The sequence below is a fragment of the Cupressus sempervirens genome, chromosome 7, assembly GCF_028749045.1.
Source record: "Cupressus sempervirens isolate cs-2001-9-10 chromosome 7, ASM2874904v1, whole genome shotgun sequence".
NCBI lineage: Eukaryota > Viridiplantae > Streptophyta > Pinopsida > Cupressales > Cupressaceae > Cupressus > Cupressus sempervirens.
In genome coordinates, this window is record NC_143124.1 from 497996720 (window position 1) to 498002406 (window position 5687).

The following is a 5687-nucleotide window of genomic DNA, read 5'->3' on the forward strand; positions in this document are numbered from 1 at the left end:
GGTTCTTTGGATGGTTCAAACTTTATCAGCTATGAAAGTAATAGTGTCTAAATGAGCTCCTTTTTATTTTGATAATCAGAGTGCAATTAGCATTTCTAAGAATATAGTTATGCATTCACGCACCAAGCACATTGATGTTCATTATCACTTCATAAGGGAACATGTCTTGAATGGTAACATTGAATTAGAATTTGTTCCTTCTTTAGATTAGCTTGCTAACATATTTAAAAAACCTCTCTCAAAAGCTACATTTGAAATATTAAGAACAAGATTGGGTGTGTTATCCCTCTCTTCTCTTGCATAAGTTCATAAATGAGTAATAGGTTTTAGGGGGAGCATATTTTTCTTATCCTTTTGCTAGACTGAAACCTTGGTATGTCTCCTTTGCCATTGATGTCAAAGGGGGAGAAAAATGAAGAAGATGTCTACATGATGGGTATATAGGTATATAGGTACAGATACATGATGTATAGGTACACATGGATATACAGGTGGAAGTTAGTATTGACATCAATATCAAAGGGGGAGTATGTTGAACCCTTGGTATTTGATCTTTGATTGTTGTCATTGATGTCACTCATGAGCATATGTTATGGCTAACATCATGTAATTATCTTACTTGATTTCCTTCAATATTATTCAAAACATATTCAAGACAAATACATAAGTGTTATAGAATTAACACTTAATGTTCACATTGTTTTTGAAAATGAGTATAAAAAAATAGTTTTGGTCTATTAGAAAGTCGAAAATATTTTTTTATCAAATAGACCCTAACTATCATACCTTTCTGGAATTTCCTTAGAGTTATCTAAAATGGGTCTTCATTAGTTTTTGAATAACACATGCATGGAAGGCAAAAAAGATTGTTTATCAAAAATGGGTACCAAATTTTTATGACACTTTTGGTAGTTTTGAGCAATTTCGATCTAATGCAAGTTTGTGGTATGTAACTGCCTCCAAAATTTTTAATTTCTTAGTTTATAAGTAGAGGATGCATTGCTCTAAAACATCCAATAGATGGTTTTGATAGAAGTTGCAGAATTGGTGTGGAATTCCTTGTAGACCAAACAATTTGTAGGCAAATTTTTAACAGCAAAGAAGAGGGTAATGCTTTATGTTTCTATTCTCAGATTTGTGATTTATTTTTATTGAAGAAGTTTATCAAAGGTAGAAGAAGGATTATATATTGCTGCCTCATTCATTCATATCATTATTTGACCAGATATTTTAATAGAAAAATAAAATATATTTGGATATTGGATGCTTTGAGGAGAATAGAAGTATATCCTACACTATGTTTTCAACAAGAAGTTGAAACTAGTGATTCATGATTTGTGTTGTAACAAAGATGGTCCTCTAATTTTGAATCTCATTTGTTCATTTTGGAAGTTGGTGCTTCAGGTGTAAGGGATTGGTGTTCCTTGAAATTGGTGTTTCTAAAATAGGGTGTTGGTCCTATTTAGAGTTGTAGCTTTAAAATATTTTCCCAAGAGGCTCATAAAGTTTTAAATTCAAAGTGATTTTTTACCCTAAGGGGTTTTCCACATTAAAATATTGTCACTTTGTTATTCATTAACTATCTTGCTCATGTGTTAATTTTTTATAACTTGTAATTGTTTCAAGCTTTTCAAAGTATTTTAAACCACTGATTCACCCCCACTAGTGGTGTTTGTATTCCAATAGAAGGCACTGAGACACATGAAGATACATAGGCACTAGCTGTGGATGAGCAACAGATAGAACAAAGTGTACTAAATACACTAGTGTTGAGTGTCATTCCCCAACATGAGTTGAATATAGACATTAATACTATAAAGATAAATGATGTTTCTGATATTTTCACTCAGAAAATCAATCCCCTCATGAGGAAGACTTGAAAAAGATACTGGCAGAATATAATACCCAGGCCAAAATTTGTGAAAATCCTATACTAGTAAGTGTTGATGAGATTGAGAAGGTAGATAAGGCATCTATAGGAGAGGAAATTTAGATAAAAGAGATATCTATAACCCCTCCTCAATTCACCATGGTACAAACTACATTATCTATTGTTCTATATAAAAGGAAGGAGACAACAACTTATACTTTTAGTACATGTAGTCTTAGGATATTAAAAGGTCAAAAAAATGACAAGGGTGAGACACATGGAGAACAAAAATATGAAATAGAATAGAATAAAGGAACTCAAGGAAAAATAGGATAGGATGCTACTCCTATACCTACAATACAAGATCAAGGTGTGAATGAGAATGTAGAGAAAGTACAGGATAGAACTGAAGAGCTACATTTGATAACAAAACCTAAGGAGCAACTAGCAATACAAACACTAGTGACTTTGCCAAAATCTTCTACTCCTCCAAGTCAAGCTCTTCATAGGCCTAGTATAGAAGCTATACCCCTATAATAATCAAGGCTAAATCTAAGCACATCCAAGGTAGATGAAGTTACATTATTTGTTCGTGTGAACTTGGGTGAAGTGATTGAGTTACCCAAGTTTAATTTTGTAACCACCACTATTTAATAGATGATCATGCTCCAAGATGCTCTTGTAAAGAAGAAAGACCAAGAACTACTTGGATAGGAGCATAGGTAGAAGAAAGCCTTGCTAGATATCAAAGACATTTTCTTGATTTTTCTAATAGGTGAATCAACTAAATCTCTTAATAGAGTAGTCTTGACAAGTTGTTGTAAATCCTTTAACAAGGTGCTTACTTCATTGTAAGTTAAAGTCCTTTTACCAGGCACACTTCTAATAGGGTGTTGAAAACCTTAAATAGGTTAAGATCTAACAATCTTATAAGCCTTTAACAGGGTAGACCTTTCACAAAGTAGATCATGTTTCATGATCAAAACATTGAAATTGTCATTCGATACACTTTAGTACTGTAGTAGTGAAGATTTGTGGGTGTCATCCCCACCTCAGTTTTACCTTCTCCTTCAAGGGTTTTTGGTAAAATAATATCTTGTGTCATACATGTGTTGAATATTTTACCTTCATGCTATGGATGTATATGCTTAATTTGGTATTTTAGTTCATATGCATAGATTGTGAGATAGATGTGTGGTGAACGACTCTGAGGTTGAAAGTTTTTAAGTGATGATTACCCACCCCCCTCCCCTCTTAGAGTTTGCTTTCCTATTGTATTTCCAACAAATGTCATCATGTCAAAAAATGGCTTCCATCTATTGTGTTGAGATTTCCTTCGACCCTCCAATTGACATTCCCCTTAGAACCACCTTCTTTCTATCTATTTCAAATGAAAAAGCCATTTGTTTGAAACTTTATGTGTACTCATCTAAATTTTCCATCCACTAGATGCCAAAAATGACTCCCATGTCATCTAAATCTACAAAATGAAGTCTTCTATCACTATATGGTTGTCCATGGTGATGCTAAGTTATGAGATAAAATGGGTACATGATAGGAGGTTTTTGCATGCTACCTTGACTTGTTATCATCCATGTTCCTCTATACCCAAACCTCTTTGTTTTATGAGTGGTTAATTAATGAAATTGAATGTGTCCCCATTGTCCAACATGACTATGACCCATTGTCTTTGGAGAGTGCCTCATACTCAAAAAATAGTAGACCTTAGAGTGTTAGCAAGAGAAATGGAACCTCCTCTACATACTAGCATCTAAATCCTCTCTATACAGTTTATGTTGACCTCTTTGGAAGCTTGTTGAATGTATTCTTTGGGTTCTAGTTCCTCATCCTCTTCTATGTCTAACATTGCCTCAATATAATGGACCTTCCCCTTGCCTAATAATTGATGTCTTGGTTCTCATGACTCCTTAAAATTAAAATAGAACTTCCTCCTCCTCAAATCTTGTCTCATGGCTTGATCCATTGATTAATTCTTTGGAGGGATCTTTCTTTCTTTCTCCTTTAGAGTGATGTGTGGCTTGGTGTGTGAGTGAATTTTGGAAGAAGAAGTAGACGTTGTCATGTTTTGTTCCTTCCTGATTTTTTCCATGAGTTTGATAAGGTTAAAACCCTTCACCCAACCCTTTATGGGTTTAGTAAATCCATCCATCAATAAGAAAACAAGTCTTCTCTCTAAAATGTTTATCACTAGTACTCATAGTCTCTAAAATTGTGTGTTGTAGCTCTCGATTGGTCCGATTTTCCCTAGCTATGTCAACTCCTTTAAGTTGAGCTTCTGATCTTTTCCATCAAAGTGGTTAATAAGTATCTCCATGAAGTCATCATATGAAGTGAATCAATCATGAATAAGAGTGGGCATCCCATCATGCCACCATTTATGAGCGATTCCCTCCAAGTGAAGTGTCACAAACTTGATGATCTCCTCTTCAGGATTGGGGTTAAGCTAGAGGTGTGTATCATCATTTTGAAACCATGCTCGCGATGATGTATGCTCAAATTCATCAAAGCGTGATAAGTTAATCTTTCTAATATTTTGTTTAATTCCATCATTGCAATTCCCTAACTCCTAGAATATCTCATCCACAAATCCACATAGTCCTTGAAGGATATTTTTTCTCCAAACATGGCATCAAACTAATCTTGTTGGAAGTAATCTTTCATCTCGAGGAAGGTATGCTCTTGTTCCATGCATTTTTCTAACCACTAGGGAAATTTAAATTAGTTGTGTGTCAGAGTTCTCTATGTAAAGCCTCTCATTGATATAGTTATCTTTGTGCCCATTATATCTTCCATTTTACCTTCCATCTACCAAAAGTTTAAGGATCTCACCAATTTGTTCTTCCCCCTTTGTCAAGGTCTCACCGAGTTGTCATTTTTCATTCAGAAAAGTTTCATTGAGTTGTTGTTGTCCTTGTGTTAGATCCCTTAGAAGTTACATCATTTAGTACTTGATTTACCCATCCTTCCTACTGATTAAAGATCTTTTTGGCATCCAATGTCGTTGATAGGCTAGCAAGATCACAAGATTTGATACCACTATAATGTTTCTTATCCACACATAGAGGGGTATAGTAGAGATAGAATTGTAAACTATATTTTTTGGGTATGGAGATAAACATGGATAGTGTTGTATTTATGGTAGAGAGCACCTAATTGGTATGGTTGGTAGTAGGAGGAAAAAAATGAAGTATAAGGGAGATGAAACTATATGGAATGTGAAATTTCAAATGTAGAAGATGGAATATGAAAGTGTAAGGAGTACAATAGAAATGAAGGTACTATGGTGGATAGAAGTTGTACAGAGGGAGGTAGTATAGTAGTTAGAGGGAGTATAGAGAGAGGTAGTATGGGGATGGAGGGAGATAGTGTGAAGGATGGAGGGAGGTAGTATGGCAGATGGATGGAGGAGTATGAAGGGAAGTAATATAGTAGAAGAAGGGAGGAGTACAGAGGGAGGTAGTACTAGGAATAGAGGGAGATATAAGTGGGTGGATAGAGGAGTACAGAGAGAAGTCATATGATAGAAGGAGGGAGGAGTATGGAGGATGTATTATAATGGATGGAGAGAGGAGTATAAGGGATGAAGATGTTGTATGGGGCACAACAAGGGGTTGTTATATGAATATTGGAGAGAAAATACAAACTTATATGTAAATAATAGTAGAACACCAAATCCATCAAATGAATACCAAGCATCAATAGTTATTGAATATAGATAACCTCCAAGTAATACTCAGATATAAAGATGTTGCTCTAATTTACTAGATTTGAGAAATTTTTTTTATAGGAAATGGAA